Here is a 15,962-nt window from a genome sequence, read left to right as displayed (position 1 = left end):
GGTTTCATACTTCTAAAAAAAACAATTCAAACTCAAACCAAAAACTCTATTTCTCTTGTATAATTTTTGGTTTTGTTCAATGATGATCTCTTTGAAACTTTGGTCATTATATAGGCTTCAAAAATATTGTTACTTAGTTTGATTTTTTGTCAATATTGTTACTTAGTTTAATCTTCATCGATGATATCTCTTGATAACATGCTCGTAAATTCTTTTATATTGATATGGTTTGATATTGTGTCAGATTGGAAATCTAAAGCTACTTGGGGGCCATCAAAACATGCATAATTGGAGGTGTGTTTTTCTCTATACAATTAATGATTACTCAATGTTGACATGATCATTCATGATGAAAAAAAAATCAAAGTTCCCCAAGAAATTTAAGCATTGTACACTTCTACTCCTAAAGCATCCTAAAGCAAACTAGGAAGATAGTCAAGTTTTTAAGCATTGACATTAGTTTGGAATTATGCTCTAAGAAGTTTGAAAACTTCTATTTTTCATACTCCACAACAAAATGAAGTTGTTTAGAGGATGAATATAACCTTCTCTGAAAGAATAAGGAGCATGTTGTCACATTTTAGTTTAGATAGACTCTATTAGACTCTATCCAGTCCACCCACTACATTTGAAAGCATTACTCCGATTGAGGTATGCCCCAGAAAGCTAGCAGAGTGCACAAGGTTGAAGATCTTTATTTGTCCAGCCTACTATCACTTAGATGATTGTAACCATGAACCAAGTAATTGTTTGTGTTCTATGAGAATGGAGTGAAGGTGACGAATTTTGACAGAGGACCATAAACATAAGGAAAGCCACCACAATATAAGGTTGAAAGTAGAGAATCCAAGGCACAACAAATATTCATCTTTGAAACTTTGTACCAAGATATGTAAAATTATACTAGGGTTTTTCTTTATCTTTGACCTTGAATTTTGGGTCACAACTTAGAATAGAATGAAAACCCTAAACCTTGAAAGCTAGAGGCACCATGGATAGTTTTAGAAATCATAACTTGCATGGCAAGCTAGGGTTTGTAGAAGCTTGGGCAACGAGGCTTAAACCCTAACCCTAGCTTGTCATGTAAGTTAGGGTTTTGGTAGCTTCTTCAACATGCCACCTTCCCTCTTCCAAGCTTATAAATAAGAGCCTCTAGATATGTAAAATTCAGACTTGCATGTTCTTCCTCAATTGTGTTGTTCTTTGATGTATTTCATCTTTAAGTCTTTTTCACTTATTGAAATTTAGTTTAAATGGTTAAAAGTGCATAATCTCTCTTGAACCATCCAAAGCAGTCACAGTTAGGCTTATCCTTGCATGCATGGTTTGATATAAATTTGTTTTTTCAGTTTTCTTACATTTTAATCAGTTAAACTTGCTTATTGTACTGGACAAGAGTGCTCGGGACCTCGGTCCAGGTATTTAGGGGAGGTCAACTCGGTGTTTGGGTTCAAGAGGTGGGTCGTGAGCTCGACCTAGATTTGGTCAACCCAGAAAAGGTAGTTAAGATAAATGATAAAGAAATATTCTATATGTTATCATATTATTCTGAAGATGAAAGATATAATTATTATTGTTTAAATTTGTTATCATATTATTCTGAAGATAAAGAGATATTTTATCTCTTGTGATAATATGCAAGTTAGTTATATATTAAATAATACATATTAATTAATAGTTGTTATATATTAATATTTTTGTTATATATTAAAATAAGGTTATTAGCAGAATATGTTTTTATCCTAACAGATAAGTGTGTGTGGTTGTTAAGATACGTAAATACATGCATACAATGGTTAGTTGAAAAGGTAAATTTGCTAAGTAAGAGAAGCATCGTGAGTAAGGGTGCTCATGTATAACAAAATATTTTCCTGCTGTTAGTACCTGAAGTGGTGCCCCATTAGCAGGTGGTTTTCTGTTATTATTCTATGTTTTCAGTAGAGATAGAATTCTCATGAGAGAAAGTTGTTACAAGAGTAGTTATAAAAGGGGATTGAGTCCCCCAGTAAAGGTACGTTGTTTCTGAGCCTGAAACTGAATACTTATTTGATTTTAGCAAGCTCTCACTGACTTGATTGTCGAAGTGTGATCAATAGATAGAGCCCCCTCTCTCTCAACAGAGCGATGTTCCAGTGCACCAGGAGGAGACAGACTAGAAGCGGATAAAACTTTGTCACCCAGTCAACCCAAGATCAACCGGGGAGAACATTTGGCACCCACCATGGGACCCGATAAAACTTTATCCCATCCACAGTTGTGATTGAGCCTTCTGACGTGATGAAGAACACGAGGCAAGTACCCCTGGGATCTGAAGGAAACGATGATTCCGCTTTACAACAATTCATGGATGCCATGAGAGTCTTCATTGAGAGGAACGAAAAAGTGTCGAAGAGAACAAGAGTGGATTTAGGAAGAAGCCAAGGCTGAGCAAGTGAGGCTACGAGCGGAAGCCCAAGCTGAGCAAGAGCTCCTGCAGGAACGTTTGATTGCAGAAACTTGAGACCTCCCGATTAGCTATGGAGGAGCACGCGCAAACCAATGAGGAGTTGCGGAAGAGTTTGCAACGATGTGACCAAGTTCCACTAGGGAGCGAGCTATGAATTTGTCATTGAGAGACAATCCCTAGCCATTCTCACCAGAAATAATAGTTGAGGCCATACGATGGGTGTTTGGTCAGTTTCACGGGAGATCAGGTAGAAGTACGAGGGTACATTGAGTTGAGGACAACTGATGGAGATCAAGCCCAAGAGAACATGGAGGCCACTCATCAAGCTCAAGAAGAGGTGGAGGCACAAATAGAGGACGCCCATGGAGGTCAAAGTCCACCTCAAAGGATTACAAGAAGCATGTTCAAAGCCTTGGGAGCTAGAGGACATTTATTTTCTCTTTTTGTAGTGTCTTTAGTTGAAGGTGCTTAGAGGGAAACCTTAGAAACCTCTTTTGTTATAGCATCTTTTAGGTTTTAAATAGGACCTTTAGGGGGGTGTATTAGTAGATAGGTGTAGGAGTAGAATAGGGGGTGCCAAAGTGAAGGAAGGGATCACACCTTCCTTGCTTAGGCAATTAGCGCCGGTTCTAGTGGCTTTTGGAGGGAATTTTGAATTGTTTAGCTTTCATTTTTCAGCACCTTAGGCTATAAATAGAGGTGCCTTCCTTGTAAATTTCAGATTTGAATTTTATCTAAAGAAACTATACTCAAAATTGGAGTGAGCATTTGGAGAGCTTTGAGCTTCTTCTCTAGTCTTATCTTGAAGGACCATGGTTTCCTCAAGTGGCGGCTTCCACACTCATCTAGGAGCATCCATTCTTCTAGTGGCGTGATCATCCAACCATTCCTCCATCTTCATGAGCATTCTCTTCTCCTTCCTTTCTTCTTCTTCAATTTGTTCATGTTATCTTGTGTTTTGAGTTGTCTAGCTTTCGGTTTTTCTATTTTCAGCACCTATATTCTGTTTTGTTTTTAAATTCTGTTCGGCTCTTTTGTTTTAAGTTCAATTCTGTTCGGTTTCTTCTTTTCCTTCTCCTTTGTTGATTCAATTTGACAATATTTGGTTCATCCAAATGAGTTTGAGAATTGGTACTTGTTTTGGTGAGTTCTTGATTTTAGAACCATGATCCAACTTCTAAGAAAGTGCCTCTATATTTTCCAGCTCAAGGTGATTCCTCAAAGTGTCAAGAATCTTGTTCTTAGTGGCTATTGGAATCACATCATGTGGTATCATGAGTCTTAGGTTCATTCTTGTTAATTGTTGAGTTGTGTGCACTTTAATTTCAAGAGCTCTTTAATTTTCTTGCAATTTAAGTTTCTGTTTTAGAATTTTAATTGAGTATTCTTGCTGTTTTTCTTTTGCTCCAAGTGTTTGTGGAAAGGTTTATGGCACTCATAATTCTTATGAGTATGGTTGCTCTTTTGGAATGGCATTATCCTTCCTAGAGTTTACCTTAAGCTTCCTTCCACTTGTTACAATTTGTGTTGTGTCTTTTAATTTTTGAATCATGTCAAGTTTTGTCTTAGTCATGTTATTCCATATATGTCATTACTTCTAGTAGTACTTTTATTGTTTTGATTGTTTCTTGCTTTGGTGTCATATAATTTTCTGAATTGATGTTGATCCTTTGTGCATTTTCTTTTTAGAATTGAGTTCATACTTGTATTCTAGACCTATACAAGTTCCAATACATCATTTTCTATTATGTCTTTGATAGTTCATCATTCTGTTTTTTATTCCTATTAGGATTTCTCTGTTTCTGAAAAAAGTGCTTACTGTTTTTCCTTATTGCAACTGATTTACGTACTGTAAAATTCTGAAATTCTGGATTTGAGATATTCAAAGTGTTAGAAAAGAATAGAAAAAAGAATCATTCAAAAATATGAAGTACACAAAAAATGATAAATAAAATAAAAAAAGTGTACATTCCTGCCGAAAAAAATACGGTAATCTGGCAGTGATTTTAAAAAATTTATTTCTCTCAATTGGCTTACTGTTTTTAATTGATTCCAGTGCCATTATTGAGTTAACATCTTGAAGTTTCTGTGGTATAAATTTCATAATCCAGTTCGCTCTACAACGTTCCAGTTAAATCAGTGAATATCAAAAACAGTTTGCATAAAAAAAAAAAAAAAAATTCCAGTAGCTAAATTTTTTGTTTTCTTCATCTACTCTAGTGCTTTTCCTTAGGTATTCTTTTGTGTGCCTACTTTTCTCATTGAGTTCTTTATTTTCTTGATTGTCTTTCATTCTTACTCTTTGAGTTTGTCTTACATATAGTATTCCTTTTGCAATTACCTTTCCTTGCTTATACCTTTTCTTGTTTGTCTTTATTGTTTCTTTGGTTTTGTGGTGGTTTGCTCTTAAGATTGGTGTGCTTGCTTTGACATATTTCATTTGAGGATTCCAAGGCCTCAAGATCAGATTGGAGCAAGAACATTATTTCTTTGAGAGTGATATCTTTTTCAGCCTTAAATTCACTTCGGCAGTTTCAAGTGCAAAGCTCACTGTTTTTGCTAATTTTTAACTTGTTTGCTGTTTTGTGTGTTTGCTGTTTTTTTTTAATTACAAATGGCTGGATCTTCAAGTGATGCTTCCTACAAGCAGAATTCTCCTTCCAAAGCTTCAATTCTTGGTGAATTACATGAAGCTCAAAGAACAATTAGAAGGTTGGAGGAGAAATTGCAAAAGATGGAGGTCCAACAAACTAGACCATCTCCTTCTATCCATGATGGACATCATTCTCATAGACCATCTTCAAGAGCTTCTTCAAATGATGTTGGCCGTGAAGATGAGCATAGGAGAAGGAGACCTCCACCCCAAGTCCATGGACAAAGACATCATCACCAAGGGGAAAGAATTCACTACGGCAATGGCTTCTACCATGATGCAAAGTCCAAGCTTCCTTCGGTCAAACTACCTTGCTTTAATGGTTCTAGTGATCCAAATGTGTATTTAGATTGGGAGGCTAAGTGTGAACAAATTTTTGAGATCCATGAGATCCAAGATGAGCATAAGCTCAAGCTAGCCACCCTAGAGTTTAGTGATTATGCCATGAAATGGTGGCATGGGATTGTAAAGGACATTATCTATCACAAGGGTCCTCCCGTGGACTCTTGGAACTCTTTAAAGGATCATATGCGCGCTAGGTTTGTGCCCCCACATTTTAGGAAAGACCTCATGTTGAGACTCCAACGGTTTCAACAAGGCACGCTAAATGTGGATGAATATTATAAGGAGCTTGAGACGCTTGTGCTTAAAATTGAATTAGAAGAAAGTGAAGAAGCCATGGTTGCTAGGTTTGTGAGTGGTCTTAGGAAGGATATCCAAGACATTGTTGAGTTACAAGAGTATTCATCATTGGGCTCTTTAGTTCATCTTGCAATGAAGGTGGAAGCCCAACTTGCTAAGAAAAACTCTTTTAAAAATGCTTCCAATAATGGATACTACTCCAAGTCTTGGAGAAACAAAACTTCTTTTTCAAAACATCCTTCCAAAGATTCTTCTTTCAAACCCAAGGAATCTAAGCCATCAACATCTAGACCTAAGTCTCCCACTAGAACATCTAACACTAAATGCTTTAAATGTATGGGTTATGGTCATATTGCTGCAAATTGTCCTTCAAAACGAAGTATGTACATGCATGAGGGCATTGTAGTTAGTGAGCATGATTCGGATTCTTCAAAGCATTCATTGCATTCTCATGCATCTAGTGAGGAAGAGAGTGAATGTCCACTTGAAGGGGACTTGTTAGTTGTGAGAAGACTTCTTGGACAAGTTTCACAACCTTTTGATGAAAGTCAAAGGGAAAATATTTTCCATACAAGATGTCTTATTCAAAACAACATTTGTTCCTTGATAGTGGATGGGGGTAGTTGTGCAAATGTGGCTAGTACAAGAGTAGTAGATAAGCTTGGATTGCCTACTATCTCTCATACAAAGCCCTACAAATTACAATGGCTTAGTGAAGTAGGAGAAATAATTGTTAATAAACAAGTCCTCATCCATTTCTCCATTGGAAAATACAAAGATGAGGTATTATGTGATGTTGTGCCCATGGAAGCCACTCATGTTCTTTTGGGAAGGCCTTGGCAATTTGATAGAAAAGTTTTACATGATGGCTTTACCAACAAATTATCTTTTGAATTCCATGGTCACAAGGTTACTTTAAAATCTCTCTCTCCAAGAGAAGTCCATGAGGACCAAGTTATCATGAAGAAAAAAAGGGAGAGTGAAAAAGATAAAAAAGATAAAAAAGATAAGAGTTCTAAGCCTACACTCCTTGTGTCTAGGCGTGACATTGAAAGGGAAATAGTGGCTCATCATCCTCTTTTTTTAGCCATCCCTAGAACTCTTAGCATAGAAACACTTGTTGATAGTCCTCATTGCTTGGAAAATTTGGTAGAAGAGTTCAAAGATGTGTTTCAAGATCCTCCAAATGGACTTCCACCTTTGAGAGGGATTGAGCACCAAATTGATTTGATACCGGGCTCTTCTTTACCAAATCGTCCCGCATATAGGACCAATCCAAGTGAAACCAAGGAAATTCGCCAACAAGTTGAGGCTTTGATTGAAAAAGGGTGGGTGCAAGATAGCATGAGTCCTTGTGCTATGCCTATCATCTTAGTGCCAAAAAAGGATGGCACATGGCGAATGTGTTCGGATTGTAGGGCCATAAATAACATAACCATTAAGTATAGGCATCCCATACCTAGACTAGATGATTTGTTGGATGAATTACATGGTTCAAAAATCTTTTCAAAGATTGATCTTAAAAGCGGCTACAATCAAATCCGTATCAAACCGGGTGATGAATGGAAGACGGCTTTTAAGACCAACTTTGGTTTATATGAGTGGTTAGTTATGCCTTTTGGTTTAACTAATGCACCAAGTACCTTCATGCGCCTCATGCATCATGTTCTTAGACCTTTCATTGGTAAGTTTGTTGTAGTTTACTTTGATGACATTCTCATTTATAGCTTATCTTTGAATGACCATAGATTGCATGTTAGGCAAGTTTTGGAAACCCTTAGGAAGGAACATTTGTATGCTAACCTTGCTAAATGTATGTTTGCTCTTGATCATATAGAATTCCTAGGGTTTGTTGTGAGTTGTAAAGGGGTCCATGTGGACAAAACCAAGGTGGTGGCCATTCAAAATTGGCCTACACCGAAATCTTTGAATGAGGTCCGAAGTTTTCATGGGCTTGCTTCTTTCTATAGAAGATTTGTCCCAAACTTTGGTACCATTGCCGCACCACTCAATGACATAGTGAAAAAGGATGTGGTCTTTCATTGGGGAGAAGCACAACAAAATGCTTTTGATACTTTGAAAGAAAAATTGACTAATGCTCCCATCTTGGCCCTTCCTAATTTCACTAAGACATTTGAGATTGAGTGTGATGCTTCAAGCATAGGTATTGGGGCTGTTCTCCTTCAAGAGGGCCACCCCATAGCCTATTTTAGTGAGAAATTAAAGGGAAGTCATCTCAACTATTCCACCTATGATAAGGAATTATATGCACTTGTTAGGGCTTTGTTTACTTGGCAACACTATCTTTTTCCCAAAGAGTTTGTGATACATAGTGATCATGAATCTCTTAAATATTTGAAAAGCCAAAACAAACTTAACAAGAGGCATGCTAAGTGGGTGGAATTCATTGAGCAATTTCCTTATGTGATCAAACACAAGCAAGGCAAAATAAATATTGTGGCGGATGCTCTTTCTAGAAGATACACCTTGCTAAATCTTTTAACCTCTCAATATCTTGGTTTTGATCACATTAAGGAACTTTATCATGATGACCTTGATTTTTCTCCCATCTATCAAGAGTGTCTTAAAGGAGGACACAAAGACTTTTTTATTCAAGATGGCTTTCTTTTTAAAGGAAAACGTCTTTGTGTTCCCCAATGCTCTATTAGATTATCTCTTGTTAGAGAAGCTCATGAGGGGGGTTTAATGGGACATTTTGGGGTTGCTAAAACTTTGGATGTGTTGCATGAACATTTCTTTTGGCCTCATATGCATAAACATGTTCATAGTTTGTGTGATAAATGCATAGCTTGCCGCAAAGCTAAGTCTAAAATGCATCCCCATGGTCTTTATACTCCTCTTCCTATCCCTTCAATGCCTTGGGTAGATATATCTATGGATTTCATCTTAGGCTTACCCAAGACATCAAAGGGAAAGGACTCCATTTTTGTGGTAGTGGATCGTTTTTCAAAGATGGCTCACTTTATTCCTTGCCACAAAGTGGATGATGCATGCCACATTGCAAACCTCTTCTTCCAAGAAGTGGTTCGCTTGCATGGGATTCCTAGGTCTATAGTGTCCGATAGAGATCCTAAGTTCTTGAGTCACTTTTGGAAGACCTTGTGGGGCAAGCTTGGAACTAAGCTTTTATTTTCTACCACTTGCCACCCACAAACTGATGGTCAAACCGAGGTGGTGAATAGAACTTTGGGATAACTATTGAGATGCTTTATTTCGGGGAATCCTAGAGTGTGGGAGAATTTACTACCCCATGTTGAGTTTGCATATAACCGAGTAGTAAATTCTACCACCTCCCATTCTCCTTTTGAGGTGGTCTATGGGTTTAATCCCCTAACACCTCTTGATCTTCTTCCTATTCCCCTTCTTGACGATGTCTTGTGCAAAGATGGGGATGAAAAGGCTTCTTTTGTGAAAACTTTGCATAAAGACATCAAGAAGAGAATTGAGAAGAAGGTTGGCAAGTATGCTGAACTTGCCAATAAGAGGAGAAAAGCATTGTTGTTTGATGAGGGCGATTGGGTTTGGCTTCACTTGAGGAAGGATCGTTTTCCTACTCAAAGGAAGTCCAAACTAATGCCTCGAGGGGATGGACCTTTCCAAGTCCTCAAGAGGATTAATGACAATGCTTATGAGTTAGATATGCCTGATACATTCTTAGGCAGTCATACTTTTAATGTCAGCGATCTAACTCCTTTTTCTGTAGGTCTCCAGAATTCGTGGTCGAATTCTCTCCAACTCGGGGAGTATGATGGAGATCAAGCCCAAGAGAACATGGAGGCCACTCATCAAGCTCAAGAAGAGGTGGAGGCACAAATAGAGGACGCCCATGGAGGTCAAAGTCCACCTCAAAGGATTACAAGAAGCATGTTCAAAGCCTTGGGAGCTAGAGGACATTTATTTTCTCTTTTTGTAGTGTCTTTAGTTGAAGGTGCTTAGAGGGAAACCTTAGAAACCTCTTTTGTTATAGCATCTTTTAGGTTTTAAATAGGACCTTTAGGGGGGTGTATTAGTAGATAGGTGTAGGAGTAGAATAGGGGGTGCCAAAGTGAAGGAAGGGATCACACCTTCCTTGCTTAGGCAATTAGCGCCGGTTCTAGTGGCTTTTGGAGGGAATTTTGAATTGTTTAGCTTTCATTTTTCAGCACCTTAGGCTATAAATAGAGGTGCCTTCCTTGTAAATTTCAGATTTGAATTTTATCTAAAGAAACTATACTCAAAATTGGAGTGAGCATTTGGAGAGCTTTGAGCTTCTTCTCTAGTCTTATCTTGAAGGACCATGGTTTCCTCAAGTGGCGGCTTCCACACTCATCTAGGAGCATCCATTCTTCTAGTGGCGTGATCATCCAACCATTCCTCCATCTTCATGAGCATTCTCTTCTCCTTCCTTTCTTCTTCTTCAATTTGTTCATGTTATCTCGTGTTTTGAGTTGTCTAGCTTTCGGTTTTTCTATTTTCAGCACCTATATTCTGTTTTGTTTTTAAATTCTGTTCGGCTCTTTTGTTTTAAGTTCAATTCTGTTCGGTTTCTTCTTTTCCTTCTCCTTTGTTGATTCAATTTGACAATATTTGGTTCATCCAAATGAGTTTGAGAATTGGTACTTGTTTTGGTGAGTTCTTGATTTTAGAACCATGATCCAACTTCTAAGAAAGTGCCTCTATATTTTCCAGCTCAAGGTGATTCCTCAAAGTGTCAAGAATCTTGTTCTAAGTGGCTATTGGAATCACATCAACAACCTTCGTTGATGAAAACGCGACCAGAACCATCGCCATCAGCCACAACAGCTCATATGAAGATGAGACCGCGTTCTATTGAGGGAGGAATAATCACCATAAAAGCTTATCAGAAGACGACAAGAAAGTGCTACAAAGGAGAACGTTGTCGACGTGCTCGGAATGGAGCATATAGGTTGGAGACCCTAGAGCGGGGAACCATTCTTCGAACGTGGAACGTGGCGAATCTTAAGTTTTACTTTAGTTAAGGTATTTAGCTTTAATGCTTTCCTTTTGAATAATAATGTTGTTTTAGGTGACGCTCTTCTTCCCTCGAAGGGGCTTTTTAATAAGGTTATCTAGTGATAAATTTGTTCTTCAAAGGTGGTGCATGAGATTCGTTTACTAGTTAGCACAAGGTAAGGCGACCTGTCTCGGTGAGATTATCCAAGCAGGCGCTCTGTGTGCGAGCACAAGGTAAGACGACCTGTCTCGGTGAGACTATCCAAGCAGGCGCTCTGTGTATGATTTTTTTATTCATGATCAGGTAAGGCGACCTGTCTCGGTGAGATTATCCGAGCAGGCGCTCTGTGTGTGAGCACAAGATAAAACGACCTATCTTGGTAAGATTTCGAGTAGGCGCCCTGTGTATGTATTGACAGATAAGACGATCTGTCTCGGTAGGATTCTGAGTAGGCGCCATGTGTATCTATTGACAGGTAAGACGACCTGCCTCAGTAAGATTTCGAGTAGACGCGCGACGTGCAAATTGATTATTTGTTGTTAGGTAAGATGACCTTTCTCGGTAAGATGATTTGAGTAGGCGCCCTACGTGTAAATTGATTTTTTGTTGTCAGGTAAGACAACTTTTCTCGGTAAGACAATATGAGTAGGGGCCCTATGTGTAAAATGATTATCCATTTTCAGGTAAGACGACCTTTCTTGGTAAGACTATCTGAGTAGGCTCCCTGTGTGTAAATTGATTATCCATTGTCAAGTAAGACAACCTGTCTCGGTAAGATTATCTGAGTAGGCGCCCTATGTGTAAATTGATTATCTGTTGTCAGGTAAGGCGACCTGTCTCGGTAAAGATGATTCGAGTAGGTGCCCTGTGTGTAAATCGATTATCTATTGGCAGGTAAGATGACCTAGCCCAGTGTCAAGCATGACCACCCGAGTTCGGGCGCTCTACATTTTAATTTGATATGGTTAAGTTGTTTGATTTGAGGCAAGGTAAGATGACCTAACTCAGTGTAAGAATGAGTTATAGGGGCTTTGCAAGAAGATGTCATGGTTAAGTTTGTCTCAGTGCATGGTAAGTCGGGATATCTCGGTGAATGGTCAAACGCCATGATACTAGTAGAAATACAAGAAAACTCTCCTCGGTTCCAAAGCTGCGTTGTTGAGGAATCTAACGAGGGAAGGAAGGTGAAACTGGACTTGTTAGATGAGGTGCGTGAACATAGTCGTATTAACTCAGAGGCTTTAAAGAGAAGGGTGAATCTGAGGCAAAAGACCAAGACGAGACCTTGGCAGTTCAAGGTTGTCGACTTGGTGATGCAAAAGGCCCATCCCTACTAGTTAGAAAACAAGTTATCTCAAAAGTGGGTTGGCCCGTTTCGCGTAGTCGAGGTGCTCGGGAATGGATCGTATAGGCTGGAAACCCAGGAGAGGGGAGTCATTCCTCGAACGTGGAACGTGACAAAATTCAAATTTTACTTTAGTTAAGATATTTTGTTTTAATGCTTTCTTTTTTAACAATGTGATGATTAAGGTGATGCTCTTTTTCCCTTGAAGGGGTTTTTTAACGAGCTCATCCAGTGAAAGTTTGTTCTTGAAAGATGGTGCATTAGATTTGTTGATTTATTTGAGTTAGCACACGATAACTTGACCTGGCTCGGTGTTAGTATGACTACCCGAGTATAGGCACCCTGATGGAAGAGTGCCTTCATCCGTTGAGGTTTCTTTGGTGGATTGGCGGAAGCTTCATGGATTGTAGCGGACAAGGAGCTCACTTAGAGCTTGAGGATTCCTTGAAGGTGAAGGATAGGTATGGAGAGTGATAGGTGAGGCCTAATCACTTGGTCTAGTGGAAAATAGAAGATCAAACGTGTATCCTAGGGAGGGTAGAAGACAAGAGTGTAATTGGCACAAATTTGGCAGCAATTCACTCATTGATTAATCTTGATATTACATGAGCCAAACCCTCTTATTTATAGTGCTTAGAGGGCTGAAAATTCAAAAGAAAGTGGAGGGAAATTCAAATGAACTTCCATCCAAAAGTGGCGCCTAATTGAGCACATGGGAGGGGTGTGACTAGTGTTGCATGCTCACCCCCTCTATGGGCTTTCTAAACCGGGCTTGGTTAATTTAGAGGTTTTAGAAACCCTAAATTAACCTAGGTTGGTGTTTTAGGTGCCAAAATTAATTCTAAGAAAAATTACAAATAAAGTTCCTATGTTAATTTTGACAAGAAATTAAATTCTACTCTACACTAGAGTATATGGCATTTTGAACATGTATAATAAGGTTTCTCTGCCATCAGTAGCAACATTCCAATCTTCTTGGCCATAGCTCTAGTGGTTGGCCCAAATCTACTCTTTGGTGGGCTTTCATTGGGGCTTGTGCTTGGGCCTCTTCCATCATCCTCTCCCTCTTGAAAAGGATTTGTCCTCAAATCCAATGCTTCTTCTTCTTCATTATTACCTACAAAAGGAGTTAAATCAATGACATTAAAAGTATCTTGTACTCCATACTCTGTAGGTAAATCAAGTTTATATGCATTGTTATTTATTCTTTTGAGGATTTGAAAAGGTCCATCACCTCGGGGACTAAGTTAGGACTTTCTCTTAGTTGGAAACCTATATTTCTAAGATGAAGCCAAACTAGGTCTCCTTCCTCAAAAAATATTTCTCTATTCCTCTTATTGCTATGTTTTATATATTTCTCTGTTTGCTGTTGTATTTGTTCTTTAACCCTCTCATGCATTTTCTTAACAAATTCAGCTTTTGTAGCTCATTCCTTATTCAGAAAGGTGTGTGGATTAGGAAGTGGCAACAAATCTAAAGGAGTAAGAGAATTAAATCCATATACAACTTCAAATGGAGAAATATTAGTAGTCTTATGAACTACCCTATTGTATGCAAACTCAATATGAGGAAGGTACTCATCCCAAGATCTATGCCTACCCATTATGACCGCCCTAAGCATAGTAGAAAGAGATCGATTTACTACTTCCGTTTGGCCATCTATTTAAGGATGGCAAGATGTTGAAAATTGTAGTTTAGTTCCAAGCTTTTCCCAAAGGGTTCTCCAAAAATGACTTATGAACTTTGGATCTCTATCCGAAACTATGCTTCTAGGTAACCCATGAAGTCTTACAACTTCCCTAAAGAAGAGTTTATAAATATTATGAGAATCATCCACCTTGTGGTAGGGATTAAAATGTGCCATTTTACTAAATTGATCCACAACCAAAAAAATGGAATCAAAACCTCTTGCAGTCCTAGGAAGTTCTAGAATAAAATTCATGTTAATGTCTTCCCATGGAGCACTTGCAAAAGGTAAAGGAGTATAAAGTACATGGGACATTGTTTTAGACTTAGCTTTTAAACATGATATGCATCTAAAATAATGTCTTTGGACGTCTCTTCTCATATGCGGCCAAAAGTATTTTCCTTTTAAAAGCTCTATAGTCTTATCAACTCCAAAATGGCCCATGAAACCTCATTCATGAGATTCTTTTACAACAAGTTTTCTATGTGTTCCTTGAGGTATACAAAGTTTTCCTTCTTTAAAAAGATACCCCTCAGACACATAAAATCCTCATTGCGCTCTATGTTCACATTTAGCAAAGATGGATGCAAAATCATGATCTTCTTTGTAAAGTTCAATTATGTTTTCAAATCCAAGAATTTGGGCTCCAAGTTTTGAAAATAGAGCATGCCTCCTTGAGAGAGCATCGACCATAATGTTTGTACTACCCTTATTGTATTTGATAACATAAGGAAATTGTTCAAGAAATTTCATCCATTTTGCATGTCGTTTGTTCAACTTATGTTGACCTTTGAAATATTTTAAAGACTTATGATCACTATGAATGACAAATTCCTTAGAAACTAGATAGTACTCCCAAGTCTTTAAGGCCCTCACAAGTGCATAGAGCTCTTTATCATAGGTGGGGTAGCTGAGGATGTTTCCATGAAGTTTTTCACTAAAATAAGCAATTGGATGTCCACCTTGCAACAACACGACACTTATGCCTACTCCCGATGCATCACACTTTAGCTCAGAAGTTTTTGCAAAATTTGTTAAGGCTAGAATGGGTGCATTAGTGAGTTGAGCTTTTAGCCTCTTGAAGGCTTGACCTTGCTTCTCGGTCCAACTAAATGGAGCGTCTTTCTTCACTAACTCGTTGAGCGGTGAAGCTAGACTTGAGAAGTTAGGCACAAATCTTCTATAAAAGCTTGCTAGACCATGAAAACTCCTAACATCTCCTACATTTTGTGGTGTTGGCCTTTCTTGGATGGCTTTAATTTTCTTGGGAGCAACATGTACCCCATTTTTGTTAACTATAAAACCCAAAAACACTACGCTATCAACACAAAAGGTACATTTATCAAGATTAGCAAACAAACCATTAACTCTAGAAGCAGAACTTTAATCGGTTAAAATAGCGATTTAACCGGTTGTTTATGACAGCGGAAAATACAAACAGATATAGAGAGAAAGGATAGAGAGAATTACACACACAGATTATACTTGTTCACTCTATCACAGAGCTACATCCAGTCCTCAGTGAAAGCATTGAGTTTTCACTATGCAACCAATCACAGATTACACAAACACCACACACAAAGAGGTGACTTTGAATCCCACAAAGCCTACTCACCCTCCTTGCACACAACACACACCTCAAGCCAGAATCACACTGACTTTACAGGATTTCACACAGTTATATAGAATGTTATATGAACAATTACAAGAACTTGAACAGGATTAGAAAACACCTGGTAAAACACAATACACCAGCACCCTATAGATCAATTCTTCTTTTCACCACAACAAAGCACAAAGCAATGTTGCTAAAAACTTGATAGAAACCTTTTCACAAACAGTTTTGTAATCTCTCAAATCAATCTCAACTCAGAGTATCAAAATCTTTTGTTTCATCAATCTTTAAACGTTTGAATCAAAAACATATTTATAATACTTGAAATGCTAACGTTGAAGCAAATCTAAACAACCAAATTAGTTAAAACAAATTTTCAAAAAGCTTTTACAAGGACATACATTTAATCAGTTAAAACCACAATTTAACCGGTTGAATGCTCTTGTCAGTTATAAAACAGTTTCAAAACCTTCTTTGCCAGCTAAGTTACAAACCACCGATTATTTCGAAACTTTAATCGGTTGTTTTTCCCTTTGCATGGAAAAACATTTTAATCTTTAAAACTGATTGAAATGAGCTTTGTCTGAGATTCAAAACTG

This window comes from Phaseolus vulgaris, chromosome 8 (assembly GCF_051622355.1).
Source record: "Phaseolus vulgaris cultivar YP4 chromosome 8, ASM5162235v1, whole genome shotgun sequence".
Lineage (NCBI taxonomy): Eukaryota > Viridiplantae > Streptophyta > Magnoliopsida > Fabales > Fabaceae > Phaseolus > Phaseolus vulgaris.
This window is presented reverse-complemented; position numbering follows the sequence as displayed.